General features: G+C 51.7%; 1 protein-coding gene across 1 annotated transcript in view; it reads left to right on the top strand.

The window, feature by feature from the left end:
• Positions 1-377: 377 nt before the first annotated feature.
• FGD5 (FYVE, RhoGEF and PH domain containing 5) overlaps positions 378-13,941 on the top strand; it is a gene marked incomplete at its 3' end in the record, with an annotated part of 144,002 nt that continues 130,438 nt past the window's right edge. The window contains exon 1 of the mRNA XM_080718145.1: positions 378-414. The remainder of the gene's footprint in view (positions 415-13,941) is intronic.

The raw sequence follows: 13,941 nt of genomic DNA, 5'->3' as shown, positions 1-13,941 counted from the left end.
GGTCAGACAGCTGAGGGAGTAGGGGAGCCTTCCGGGCAGGGTTAGGGTAATGTAACATTTGAACAGGTTGGCTTAGCAGGGGACAAAGGCTGGGCTGGTGGCGCTGTCTTCTAAGTTGGGGGCTGGGGCAGGGCCAGGCCCAGCCTCACCTCCTTAGACAAATGGGGTAGGACCCGCTGCTGCCACCAAAGGCCTGCACCTCACACCAGCCCACCGGCCCACCAGTACGCTGAGGGCCTCCCCTGTCCTGTCTCCTTCTCGTCTGCTACAGATGTTTGCCGGGGGGAAGCTCCTTTTGGGGAGACATGTTTTGAATGGATACGGCTTCAGCAAGCAGAATCTGTTGAAACAGATCTCACGGGCTCAACAGGACTGCAAGATGGGCTACTTTCTGCCAGACGACTACAAATTCAGGTAAAGCAAGAGATGAGTTGGGCGTGGTGGAACACGCGTCATCCCAGTACTTGGGAGGCTGTGACAGGAGTAGCCAGGCCTGGTGGCACATGCTCATAATCCCGGTACGTGGGAGGCCGAGGCAGGATGGTTGGAGGTTCAGATTCAGCCTTAGCAACTTAGCAAGGCTCTCCACAACTTACCGAGACCCTGTTTCAAAATATTAATTACTTAAAGCTGGACATGGTGGCGCACACCTGTAATCCCGGTACTTGGGAGGCTGAGACAGGAGGACCAGGTTCATAGCCAGTCTCAGCTACATAGTTAGGCCTTCTGCGACTTAGACCTTGTTTCAAAACAAAACAAAACAAAAAAATCCAGCTGGGGATGTAGCTCAGAGGTAGAATGCTCCTGGGTTCAATCCCCAGCACCACAAAAAGAAAAATTAATTAATTAGTTAATTAATTAATTAGGGCTGAGAGTATAGCTCAAAGTTAGAATACCCCTGGGTTCAATCCCAGTACCACAAACAAACAAACAAATAACTAAATAAATAATTGGGCTTGGAGTACCATACACATAGATGAAAGGAGAATAGCCTTTTCTCTTTAATAGTGAAAGGCAGCCTACAGCCAGTTGTGGTGGCGCACGCTTGTCATCCCAGTACTTGGGAGTCTGAGACAGGAAGATCCCAGGTTTGCGGCCAGCCTCAGCTACTTCATAAAGCCCTCTGCAACTTAGTGAGACCTTTTATTCTAAATCAAGAATAAAAAAATGGAGCTGGGGGTGTAGGTCGGAGGTAGAATGCCCCTGGGTTTCATCTCCAGTACTGAAGAAGAAGAAAAAAAGGCAGCCTGTGCCTCTGCCTACAGTGGGAAGGGGTGGGGAAAAGGCAGCTTGTGCCTCTGCTACAGTGGGAAGGGGTGGGGAAAAGGGCTTGGCCGTCCCTAGTAGCGCGGTGGCCTGGGCAGACCATGTGCCTTCTTGCTGCCTCAGCGTCTCTGTTGGGGATAGAAGTCTAGGGACCCTTTCACTGGATCGAGTTGGAGGGATTAAATAAGTCAGCATGTGCCCCTCACTATTATCCCCTGAGAGATTGCTAGCTATAGTTGTTAGGAATAGAATCATCACTCAGATAAGTCCTGGTCCTTCATTCGTTATCTCCAAGGGTTCTAAAGGGCTTAACATTATGGCTACAACCATTTTCAATAATTTTCAAGAAACGCTAGACAAAGAATCCCAAAACCAGAGATGTACATAGGAACTAGACGCGTACACAGATGGTCTAGGCTCTTGAAAGCGGACCTGCACCAGTAGACCTGCACCGGCTTCCAGAATAGCCTCTTAGGTAGGTAGATGGCTTGCCCGTCCATGGGGATCAAAGGAACGGAATCTTTACAAGAAAACGTTGCTACGACAGCTGCTCCAGTGATCCCCCGGTGAAACAAGCCACCCTGAGCTTTGTGGTGTAAAACACAATGGTCTGCCGTTATTTTCTTCAGAGTCCTGGGCTCATCTGCTGTTGTGGCTGGGCAGGGGTCTCGCTTGCGGTTGTAGTCAGAAGTTGGAGGCATTGCGTTACCCCAAAGGCTTGCTCATTCCCAGGCCTGGGGGCCCGTGGGGGCTGCAGCCGTATCACCTGCCTGTGGCTGCTCCAGGTAGCCTGGTCCCACGAGCCAGAGAGAAGCTGTCTTATCTTCTGTGGCCTAGCCCTACATGCAGCTTCGAAGTCCCTAGACCCAGCCCGCAATCAGCGGAGGGGAATTAGAGTCTATCTATCAATAGGAGACGCACGCCAAAGACTTTGTAGACCCTCTTTGTGTGTGTGTGTGTGTGTGTGTGTGTGTGTGTGTGGTACTGAGGATTGAACCCAGGGCATTCTAACCTCTGAGCGGCACCCCCCGCCCTTTTTTCTTTTTTTAAACATAGCCTCACTAAGCAGCTGAGGCTAGCTGCGAACCTGCAATCCTCCTGTCTCAGCCTCCCAAATACTAGTATTACAAGTGTGCCCGGCTGCAGTGTGTTTTACATTTTATTCATTCATTCATTTTTTTTTTATTGTGGTACTGGGGGTGGAACCAAGGGACATTCTACCTCTGAGCTGTACCCCAGCCCTATTTTTTATTTTTTAGTTTGAAACAGGGTCTCACTGAGTTGCAGAGGGCCTCACTAAGTAGCTGAGGCTGTCCGCGAACCGCGATCCTTCCGTCTCAGCCTCCCGGATGCTGGGATGACCAGCGTGCGCCACCACGCCTGGCATAACTGCACTCTTCACTTGGTATTACGATATGGCTCATACCAGTCACCGGGGCTTAGGGCCCACCCTACCTGAGTATGACCTTGTGTCAACTAATTATATCGGCAGGGACTCTGTTTTCAATTAAGGTCACATGCCAGGGTGCTGAGGGCTCAGATGTCAACGTGTGTGCTCTGGGGAACACAGTCGGCCCTTGGTGCCCGCGCGATGACGTTACTCCCTCGGCCTCCAGTCTCCTCATCTTTGCCCTACAGACAGAAACCTTCGTTGACCTGCAGGCATTGGCCGTGGTCGGTGTTGGGTGTGCAGATCTAGCCAGCACATGAGGGCTAATGCAGCCCTTAGCAGAAGCCAGGGAAGCCGACCTCCAGCCGCCAGGGCGGTCCATTCGCTCCTGGCCACCGTTAGGAGAAGTATTGATGCCTGTTTCTCTAAGAGGCTGAAGGGGCGAGAGGAGCACGCCCTGGCCCCCAGCATCTTTTGCTGAGCCCTGCCCTTCCCTTTCTCCCCCAACCCAGTGCCTCTACCTCTGTCCCGAGGCTGGAGGATCTTGACGCAGCTAAAAAAGCCATATCCGAAGACCTTGAAGGAATCTTCTCCTCAATGGCCTTGGGAGACAAGATGGACAAAGATTCCTATCTCCAGATCGACACAAAGTAGGTGACCACGCTGGCCTGGGCCCCGTGGAACAGGCATGGTTCCAGGTGGGGTCCCCGGCTCTGCCACAGGCGCCCCAAACCACGCACAGGCTGCTGCTTTTGTAGTAAGACTCTACAGCCCAGACCTGAGTCTAGAAGGGTCGGGACTGCCTCCCTGTCTCCCTTCCAGAAACTTGTGAGTCCCGTCAAAAGATGACTCACAGCTGGGCACAGTGGTGCACATCTGTACCTCCCAGTACTTAGGAGGCTCAGGCAGGAGGATAAAATAGGGTGGGGCCAGGCGTGGTGGGCACGCTTGTGATCCCCGCGCTTGGGAGGCGGAGACAGGAGGATCGCGCAGGTTCGAAGCCAGCCTCGCTGGCTTAAGAGACCCTGTTTCCAAATAAAAATATAAAATAGGTCTGGGAGTGTAGCCTGGAGGTAGAAGAGTTTCCAGGAACCCCATTACCACCAAAATAATAATAATAATAATAATAATAATAATAATAATAATAACAACAACAACAACAACAACAATAAACTAAAAAAATTTTTTTTAATAGGGTGGCGGTGTAACCCAGAGATAGACAGCCCCTGGGTTCCATCCCCAGTACTAAAAAGAAAAAAAAAAGGCAGCCTCTGCCTCCAATGGGTGAGGGGAGTGAAAAGGGGTTTGCTATCCCTAGTAGTTTGGTGGCCTGGCCAGACCATATGCTTTTTTTCTGCCTCAGGAAAAAAAAAAAAAGGACAAAGCCAATCTCAGCAACTTAAGAGAGACTCTGTTTGAAAATTAAAAAAATTGAAAAGAGCTGGGTTGGAGCTCAGAGGTAGGGTGTCCCTGGATTCAATCCCCAGTGCTCAGAAAAAGAAAACAAAAAGATCCTGGCGCTGTGGTGCACGCTTGTCATCCCTGTGCCTGGGAGGCTGAGACAGGAGGATCGCAGGTTCGAAGCCAGCCTCAGCTACTTAGGGAGGCTCTCTGCAACTTAGACCCTGTTTCAAAATGAAGAATAAAAAATAAAGCTGGGCTTGGTGGCATGTGCTTGTAATCCCAGCACTTGGGAGGCTGAGAAGGGAGGATTACAGGTTCCAAGCCAGCCTCAGCTACTTAGTGAGGCTCTCAGCAACTAACTCGGTGAGACTTTGTTTCCAAATAAAGTATAAATTAGGTCAGGAGTATAGCCTGGAGGTAGAAAGCCCCTGGGTTCCATCCCTAGTACCACACACATACACACACATAAAAAGAATAAAAAATAGGGCTGGGGATGTAGCTCAGAGGTAGAATGCTCCTGGGTTCCATCTCCAGTACTGCAAAAAGAAAGAAAGAATGAATGAAAGAAAGAAAGGAAGAAAGAAAGAAAGAGTCCACTAAACTAGTGGAGGTGACAAGGGAATAGATCTTGAGTTCTGCAAAACTTGCATTTCTCAGGAAGACAGCAAAGCAAACCTATGGACAGGTAGAATGCTTATAGGCATTGGCTGGCCCCAGGTGCAGCCACACCCAGGGCGGTGCTCTCAGCCACACACAGAGGGTGGGCTCTGGCTCTGCTCAGACAAGCGCTTCCCCGCCCAGCCGCACCCATTTGCTTCTCTGTACTCTGATACTTAGGTTAAAGGAGCCTGGACTGGATCTGCGTCCTTCCAACAAAACCAGGAGGGACAGTAAGAGGGCCCCCCCTCCCTGGAAGAAACAGACTCCCAAGAAGTGACAGCAGCCGCCGCGCCACAGAGGCCCTTCCCCGCGCCTGCCCAGCTGCCCCCCACCCCTCAATAAACAGGCGTGCCTCCGGCGTCAGGGAGGCAGCGTCGTGGGTAGACTGAGGCAGGCCTGCTCTTCTGGCCCCTCCGAGGCCAGAGGCCCTGGGCAGCCCTGGCCCAGGCCGGGCCCTTGGAAACCCGCTTCCCGTACCTCAGGCTTCCTCTGGGGCCCCCAAGGGAACAAGGGGGCCGAGCTGGGCAACGTGGTGAGCCTGGGGAGCCTCGGAGGAACCAGGCGGTGTCGGCTGGCCTCCACAGGAGGGAGCAGGGCCAAAGGCTGGCCCGGGCGGAAAAGATGGGGAGAGAGAAAAGAAAGAAGAGGGCAACAAAGAGAGGAGGTGGAACAAACGGGAGACAGAGAATGAGGGAGGAGGAAGAGGAAGAAGAGAAGGAGGAAGAAGAGGAGGAGGAAGAAGAGGAGGATGAGGGAGGGGGAAAGAGGGAGAGGGAAGAGGAGGGAGAGGAGGAAAGGATGAGAAGGAAGGAAGAAGAGAGGAGGAGGAAGAGGAGGGGGAGGAAAGGAGGAGGGAGGAAGGGGAAAGGAAGAGGAGGAGGAAGAAAAGGAGGAAGAGGAGTAAGGGGGAGGAAAGGAGGAGGAAGAGGAGGGGAGGAGAAGAAGAAGAAGAGAAGGAAGAAGAGGAAAAGGAAGGGGAAGAAAAGGAGGAAGAGGAAGAGGAGGAAAGGGTGGTGGAGGAAGAGGAGGAAGAAGAGGGGAGGAAAGTGAAGGAGGGGAAACGGAGGAGGAAGAGGGGAGGAGGACAGCAGGGGAAGATGGCAGTGGGGATGAGGGTTGAGGGGACGTCCCGGGCCTTTCAGTGCCGCTCGTGCGCACTTGCGTGGCCCCGCGTCGTGGCCTAGGCCCCCTCGGCTGGAGTGGCAGGCCTGGAGAAGCTGCCCCGAGACCGCAGCTGGAGCTGCTGGTCCCCGAGAGGGCCGGGCATGGCGCAGGCCCGGGTGCAGCCAGGCTGCTGCTTCTGGGATTCCAAGAGCCACCTGCGAGGGTCCGCCTCTTCTCTGAGCACGGGAGAGTTGAGGTCTGGGGTGCAGTGGCATTTGCTGGTGTAGTCTACAAAAAAGTATCTGTGCTTCCTCTGTCTTCCATGTGTTTTCAATATAAAGTTTTAGAGGGTTGGCTTTAATCCTTTGTATCGTCTGAAGGTATTTTTTGAAGTAGACATGTGTCCCCCTAGAAGTGGATTGGAAGTGGCCGGCTGTGTTCTGACACCAGCGTGTGTGGATATTTTAGGGGCGTGATGTTTGTAAAGGGGCCCTGAGGCCTAGCCATTTCCCTGCCTCCCCTTGTAAGCACAAGGGCAAGACAGAGGCAGGCGGCAAAGGGTAGGAAGTGCCCTCTGTCCCTGCAGCGGGCGCATCTGCCCTCGAGGATGGAAGCTGGGCAGAGCAGTGCACACCTACAACCCCATCCTTGGGAGCATCGCAGCTCGAGGCCAGCCTCAGCAGCTTAGCGAGACCGTCAGCAACCTAGGAAGACCCTGTTTCCAAATAAAATAAAAAGGGCTGGTGATAGCTGGGTGTGGGGTGGCGCACGCTTGTAATCCCAGAACTTGGGAGGCCGAGACAGGAAAATTGCAGGTTCACGGACAGCCTCGGCTACTCAGTGAGGCCCTGCTTCAAAATAAAGAGTAATATAGGGCTGGGGGTATAGTTCAGAGGTAGCAGGCCCCCTGGGTCCAATCCCTGGTACCACAACGACAAAAAAGCTGGAGGGGAGGAGGCTGGTGGTTTAGCTCAGAGGTAGAATGCCCCTGGGTCTAGTCCACAATGCTTATTTTTTTGTGGTACTGGGGATGGAACCCAGGAACATTCTACCTCCGAGCTACATACACCCCCAGCCCTATTTTTAGTCTTTATTTTGAAACAGGGTCTCACTGAGTTGCAGAGGGCCTCACTAAGTAGCTGAGGCTGTCCATGAACGATGATCCTCCTGCCTCAGCCTCTCAAATGCTGGGAATACAAGTGTTCACCATCATGCCTGGCTCTGGCTGGAGCCTGGAGTGAATTGTCTTAACCTGCTAGCCTGGCTCTGGCCTTCAGACACACCTGCTCACCGTGCTTATGTGGATGTGCCACGCCGAGGTGCCCCGCGGTCCCCACGTGCGCTTCAGTGCTGGGGCCATCGGAAGCACAGACCTGCCTCAGAAGGGCAGGCCCTGGCCTCCCCCCAGCGTGTGCACCCCAGGGCGAAGATGCAAAGATGCTCCACATTCCTCCCCTCCAGAAAGTCGAGAAAGTCACTGAGCGACGCCGCTGCCCACTAGCTGAAAGGCTCCGGTAAATATCCTGCTACAAAGCAAATTGTTCTCTGGGGAGGAGGGCGGGCGGGCAGGGGAACACCCTTCTCCTTGGAAACACCAGGAGAGGGAGAGGGGCTTCACCCCTCAACAGTGGCGCCCACAAGCCAGGCTTCATGGGAAGTCACTAGATTATCAGAGTCTTAAGCCCTTGTCAGCCAGATAACTGGTTTTTTTCTTCTCTAAATTCAGGAAGGTCCAAGGGCTTTCAAGGGCTTAATTCAAATGCATGCTCTAGAGGTAGTAAATACACAGCGCTCAGGTAGCTACCGCACCTGTGACCCTTGCAGGCATCATGAATCGATCACCGCACATGGACTCAGGTGAGTTCATGTCAGGCCAAGACCCAGAAAGCCACTACCAATCAATCACTGATCTTAGTCTCCCAGAAAGTAGCCCTTTCCTCAGGATCAGGGGGACTGATTCAGTATTTCATAAAGAAAAAGATTAAAGAGCGAGCGGCACGTAGTGGCATATACTTTTAATCCCGGCACTTGGGAAGCTGAGGCAGGAGGATTGCAGGCTTGAGGCCAGCCTCAGCAATTTAACAAGACCCCTCAGCAGCTTAGCAAGACCGTTTCAAAAAATTTTTAAAAAGCTGGGCATGGTGACACACGCTTGTAATCCCAGCACTTGGGAGACTTAGACAGGAGGATCACATAAGTTCGAAGCCAGCCTCGGCTACTTAGTGAGGCTCTCAGCAACCTAGTGAGACCCTGTTTCCAAATAAAGTATAAAATAGGTCTGGGGGTATAGCCTGGAGGTAGAAAAGCCCCTGGGTTCCACCCTAATACCCCCCCCACACACACACACACACAAACACACACAGGGTCCTAGAGCTATATCCCACCCCCTTGGTACTAGGGCTTGAACCCAGGAGCATTCTACCCCTGAGCTACACCCCAGCCCGTTTTACCTTTGCTCTCGAAACAGGGTCTCACGAGATTGTTAAGAGTGTCGCTGAGTTGCTGAGGCTTGGCCTGAAACCTGGGATCCTCCTGCCTCAGCCTCCCACGTACTGCAATTATAAGTGTGTGCTACCATGCCCAGCTCCTAGCTCTGTTTTTGTCTTTTCATGTATATTTTTTGGTGGTACTGGGGATGGAACCCAGGGGCTTTCTACCTCCGGGCTACATTCCTAGACCTACTTTATATTTTTTTGGAAACAGGGTCTCACTAAGTTGCTGAGAGCCTTACTCAGTAGCTGAGGCTGGCTTCGAACCTGTGCGATCCTCCTGCCTCAGCCTCCCAAGTGCGAGATTACAAGCGTGGGCCACCACGCCCGGCGTTTTGCATCTTTTTTTGCATGCTGGGATGGAATCCAGGCCCTCATTCATCCTAGACAGGTTCTTGGCCAAACACGGATTGTTTCACTAAGTTGCAGAAGGCCTAAGTAGCTGAGGCTGTCTGTGAACTGCAAGCCTCCTGTCTCAGCCTTCCGAATGCTGGGATTCCAAGCGTGTGTGCGCCACTAAGCCCGGTTTATTCCTTAGTTTGAAACAGGGTCTCACTAAGTTGCAGAGGGCCTCACTAAGTAGCTGAGGCTGGTCGTGAACCTGTAATCCTCCTGTCTTAGCCTCCCAAGGACTGGGATTATAAGCGTGTGCCTCCAAGCTGGGCTGATAGTTCAGTTTCTTTTTTTTTTATATCCTTAAATACACTTTTATTGGTGCATTGTTTTCTTTTTAATTTATTTTTTATTGGTGCATTGTATTCTTTTTAATTTATTTTTTATTGGTGCACTGTAGTCATACATCTTACTGGAGTACAAGATGATAGAGGCATAGATGCACACATCACACATTTAGCCCTTCCCCAATTTCAGTTTCTTAATTTAGTAAAATTGCTGTAAGAAAAAAAAAATAGAGCAAGCTTTACCTGGTGGCTCATGCTTATAACTTCAGTAGCTGGGAGGCTGAGTCAGGAGTATTGCAGGTTCAAGGCCAGCCTCAGCAACTCAGTGAGACCCTCTTTCAAGATACAAAATTAAAAAAAGGACATTGGGTGTATCAATCCCTAGTACCCAAACAAAACAGCCACCATACAGCAGCTGGGCATGGTGGTGTACAGCTGTATCCTAGTACTTGAGGGGCTGAGACAGGAGAATCTCGTGTCTCAGGACAGCCTCAGCACGTGAGACTCTCGGCAGCCTAGCAAGACCTTATTTCAAAGCCCAAGATCAAAAGGTCTCGAGGTTGAGCTGAGCTTGGAGGTAGAATACCCCTGGGTTCCATCCCTAGTACTGCAGGGAGAGAGGGAGGAGAGAGAGAAGAGAAGAGAAGAGAGAGAGAGGAGGGGAGAGAGAGGAGAGAGAGAGGAGAGGAGAGGAGAGAGAAGAGGGAAGAGAGGAGAGGAGGGGAGACAGAGGGGAGAGAGGAGGAGAGGAGAGCGAAGAGGGAGGAGAGGAGAGGGAAGAGAGGAGAGAGAGAAGAGAGAGGAGGGGAGAGAGAGGAGAGAGAGAAGGAGAGGAGAAGAGAGGGAAGAGGAGAGAGAAGAAAAAGAGGAGAGGAGAGAAGGGAGGAGAGAGGAGGGATATAGGAGAGAGGAGAGAGGAAGAGAGAGGAGAGAGAGAAAATAGGAGACAGAAGAAGAAGGAGAGAGAGAAGAGAGGAGGAGAGGGGAAAGAAGGAGAGGAGAGGGGAGAGGAGATAAAAGAGAGGAGAGAGAGAGAAAGAGAAAGAGAAAGAGGAGAGATAGACACTGACCTCACCCCAACAGTGCGCGCGCGCACACACACACACACACTAATCACAATCTTCCTCAGTGGCAGGGCCCGCCTACCTGCTAGCTGCCTCCAGTCTCCAGCCCTGCAAGGGTTAAGGAGCCTGGCTGTGTGCCCAGGAGCAGAGGCAAGAATTAAGTATTAGCCCCAGCGAAGAAGTAGCTCCTCTCTGAAAGCAATCTTCCTGGGGCCCAGCTCAGCCTTAGGGAATGAAAGCCCGTCCCAGCGGAGGCTCCTCTGCGCGCTGCATCCTAATGACTTCCTCCGCCGGGAGATCGGGGTGGGCCCTCTCCTTTTAGGGACCCCCCTGAGGTGCCCGGGAGCTGTCGGCTCGTGTGTGGGGGAGATTGGGTCGTTCCCGGGGCTGGTCCTGTGGGGATGGAGAGAGGAATAGGATGAGGACAGCTAAGGCCGGTCCTGAGGCAGGGGAAGGGCCCCGGGGAGCTCCACCCTGCCCGGGTCAGGGAAGGATGCTGGGAACTGCAGAAGACAGCCGGGACGGGTCGCGAATCCACGTAATAGGTGTGATCTGCATTTTGAAAGAGAGAATAGGAACAGGAAAAGGTCACATTGTGTGTAATAACATGGCACATTTTATTTCAGTCACCCCTGAGTGTAGTGGTTATGCTACATCTAGAAACGCCGTGTGTGTGTGTGTGTGTGTGTGTGTGTGTGTGTGTGTGTGTGTGTTGCTGGGGATTTAACTGAGAGGCATCCTACCTCAGAACCACACCCCCAACCCTGTTTTGTTTTGGTTTATTTATTTATTTATTTATTTATTTATTTATTTATTTGGTGGTGGTGGTCCTGGGGTTGGAACCCAGAGGCTCTCTACCTCCTGGCTATACTCTCAGACCTATTTTTGATATTTTATTTGGAAACAGGGTCTCACATTTTCTGAGAGCCTCACTCAGTAGCTGAAGCTGGCTTCACCTGTGCGATCCTCCTGTCTCAGCCTCCCAAGCGTGGGGATTACAAGCGTGCCCCACCATGCCCGGCTTATTTTATTTTATTTTTGTGGTACTGGGTATGGAACCCAGGGGCATTCTACCTCCAAACCACATCCCCAGCTCTATATTTTATTTTTTATTTTCAGCACCGGGGACGGAACCCAGGGGCATTCTACCTTTGAGCTACCCCTTCCAGCCCTATATTTCATTTTTTATTTTGAAACAGGGTCTCACTGAGTTGCAAAGGGCCTTAAACAGCTGAGGCTGTCCTCAAAGATCCTCCTGTCTCAGCCTCCTAATGCTGGGATTACAAGTGTACACCTGTTTTCTTTTTTATTTGGAAACAAGGTCTCACTAAGTTGCAAGGGGGCCTCACTAAGTAGCTGAGGCTGGCCGCGAACCGCGATCCTCCGGTCTCAGCCTCCCAAGTCCTGGGATGATGGGTGTGCGCCACGCGCCTGGCTTCAAAAAAAATATGATGTTACGTGAAAGATCCCAGTCCCCAAAGGCCATATAGTGACTGATCCCATTTCTAAAATTGATTTTGGCAAAGCTTGTACAACATGTGAATAAACTAACAGCCACTGAAGTGTGTGCGTGTGTGCGTGTGCGTGTGTGCATGTGCGCATGCGTGTGCGTGTGTGTGCGTGTGTTACTGGGAATTGAACCCAGGGGCATTCTACCTCCGCACTGCATCCTCAGCCCTGTTTTATTTTTCAAGGTCTCACTAGGTTGAAGAGAGTCTTCCTCCTTGCTGAGGCCGGCCTCCAACCTGTGATCCTCCTGTCTCAGCCTCCCAAGTACTGGGATTGTAGGCAAGTGCCATCATACCCAGCTGAATTGTACCCTTTATTTTTATTTTTTTAACTTTATTTGCAGTACTGGGGATGGAACCCAGGGACATTCTACTTCCAAGCCACATCCCCAGCCCTATTTTTTATTTTTTATTTTGAAACAGGGTCTCACAAGTGGCAAAGTGCCTCACTAAGTAGCTGAGGCTGGCCTCGAACCTCAATCCTCCTGTCTCAGCCTCCCAAATGCTGGGATTACAAGCGGGCGCCACCATGCCCAGGTCTGTATGGCACACTTTAAATGGGTGAACCGTATGGTATTTTTAAAAGGAAGACTCTGTGAGATAAATTCTCTTGTTACCGTTTTATAGACAAGGCATAGAGGGATAAGATACAAAGCCCAAATTTGCTTACACAGCTAGCTAATGACGGGGCTGGGATTTGAACCTAGGAGGTCTGACTCCAGAGACCCTGTCCTTAAACACCTGAGCGTCTGTCACCTGGGCTAATAGTAGGTGGTTGTGATAGATGTTCTTTTCATCTCTAACAACCCAAGAATGATAGCTACTATTTATTAGACAGACACCTGCCTCATCGGGCATAGGACTTATTCCCTTGGGGTTAGAAAATTTAATCACTCCCATTTTTCAGAGGAGGAAATGAATAGCCACATGCCCCCCAGCTTGTTAACAGGATGTGAATTCTTCCATTAGACGAGCAGACCTCTACCTTTTCCACCCCTGGCTGCCCTCTGGAAAGTGTATCAAGGGATCCGGGAGCCTGGAAGCTTCCTTTACCGATAGAGAAACTGAGCCCAGGCCTGTAATCCTAGTACCTGGGAGGATGAGACAGGAGGATCGCAGGTTTGAGGCCAGCCTCAGCAACTTAGTGAGACTATTAGCAACCTAGAGAGACCCTGTTTCAAAACAGAAAATGAGAAAGGCTGGGGTTGTAGCTCAGAGGTAGAACACCTTGGGCGCCGCCACGCCGGCTCTAGTAAGTTTTGAAGTTGTGCAGCCCCAGTCTTCTGACTTGGTTATTTTACTCTTGACATTTTCAGAAATGGAAATCGAGACCTCAAGAAGTTAAGTAATTTGCCTGGAGCCGGGTGGTGTTTGTGTGGATGGGGGAGGCTGCCGGGCCTCCCTACGCGGAGGCTCCTGTGGTTCAAAATCAGCCCCTCAGCTCCACAGGTGGGAGGAACAGAAGGGCCTGGCTCCGGGAGGCGCTTTCTGGGAAAGGGAGGCAACTGGAAGGGCCGCAGGCTGCACAGAAGGTGCCAGAGAAGATCACACGCCCAGGGGGGCCAGGGCGTGCGGCCCAGAGGCCCAGATCCCTGGGAAACCCAGCCTGAGGCCCAGAGCCGCCTCCCAGCCGAGCTGGGGGCCTGTGTGGGGGAGGCCGGGAAGGGGCCTTGTGAGGATGTTTTCAGCTGTCACCAGTGCTAAGTTTTAGGTGGAAACCACAGGTGCAGAGTGAGAAAGGTGGTTTCCTCCCATGCCCCCCCCCCACAAGGTCAAGGACAAGATGCCCCTTCCCCTGCCCTTGACCCCTCACACTCAGACGTGGGAGGGGGCTCTGGCTAAGAGCCTTCCACAGGCAACAGTGCTTGGCTGTGTCCTGTCTGTAGCTTCGCTTTTATAGCAAATCGTAGCTTGCTTTATTTATTTATTTATTTATTTATTTATTTATTTATTTTTGCAGTGCTAAGGATTGAATACTAGGCCAGTCTACCTCCAAGCTACACCTCCAGCCCTATTTATTTATTTATTTATTTATTTATTTATTTATTTGGAAACAGGGTCTCACGAAGGCGCTGAGAGCCTCACTAAGTGGTCGAGGCTGGCTTGGAACCTGCGATCCTCCCGTCTCAGCCTCCTCAAGGACCCGGATTAGAAGCATGGGCCACCAGATGCCTGGTATGGTATCCTTTTTACATACCTCTGAATTGTGAATGGGAATGGGTTTAATGAAAAATAGTCAATAAGATGATGTGAGCCGGGCGTGGTGGCGCACACTTGTCATCCGAGCACTTGGGAGGCGGAGACAGGAGGAGCGCTCAAGTTCGCAGCCAGCCTCAGCGACTGAGTGAGGACCTCAGCAACTTAGTGAGACCCTGT

The sequence above is a fragment of the Muscardinus avellanarius genome (genome assembly GCF_963383645.1).
Source record: "Muscardinus avellanarius genome assembly, chromosome: 22".
NCBI classification, from domain to species: Eukaryota; Metazoa; Chordata; class Mammalia; order Rodentia; family Gliridae; genus Muscardinus; species Muscardinus avellanarius.
The sequence above is the reverse complement of the archived record's forward strand: the minus strand, read 5'-3'. Positions and strand labels throughout refer to the sequence as shown.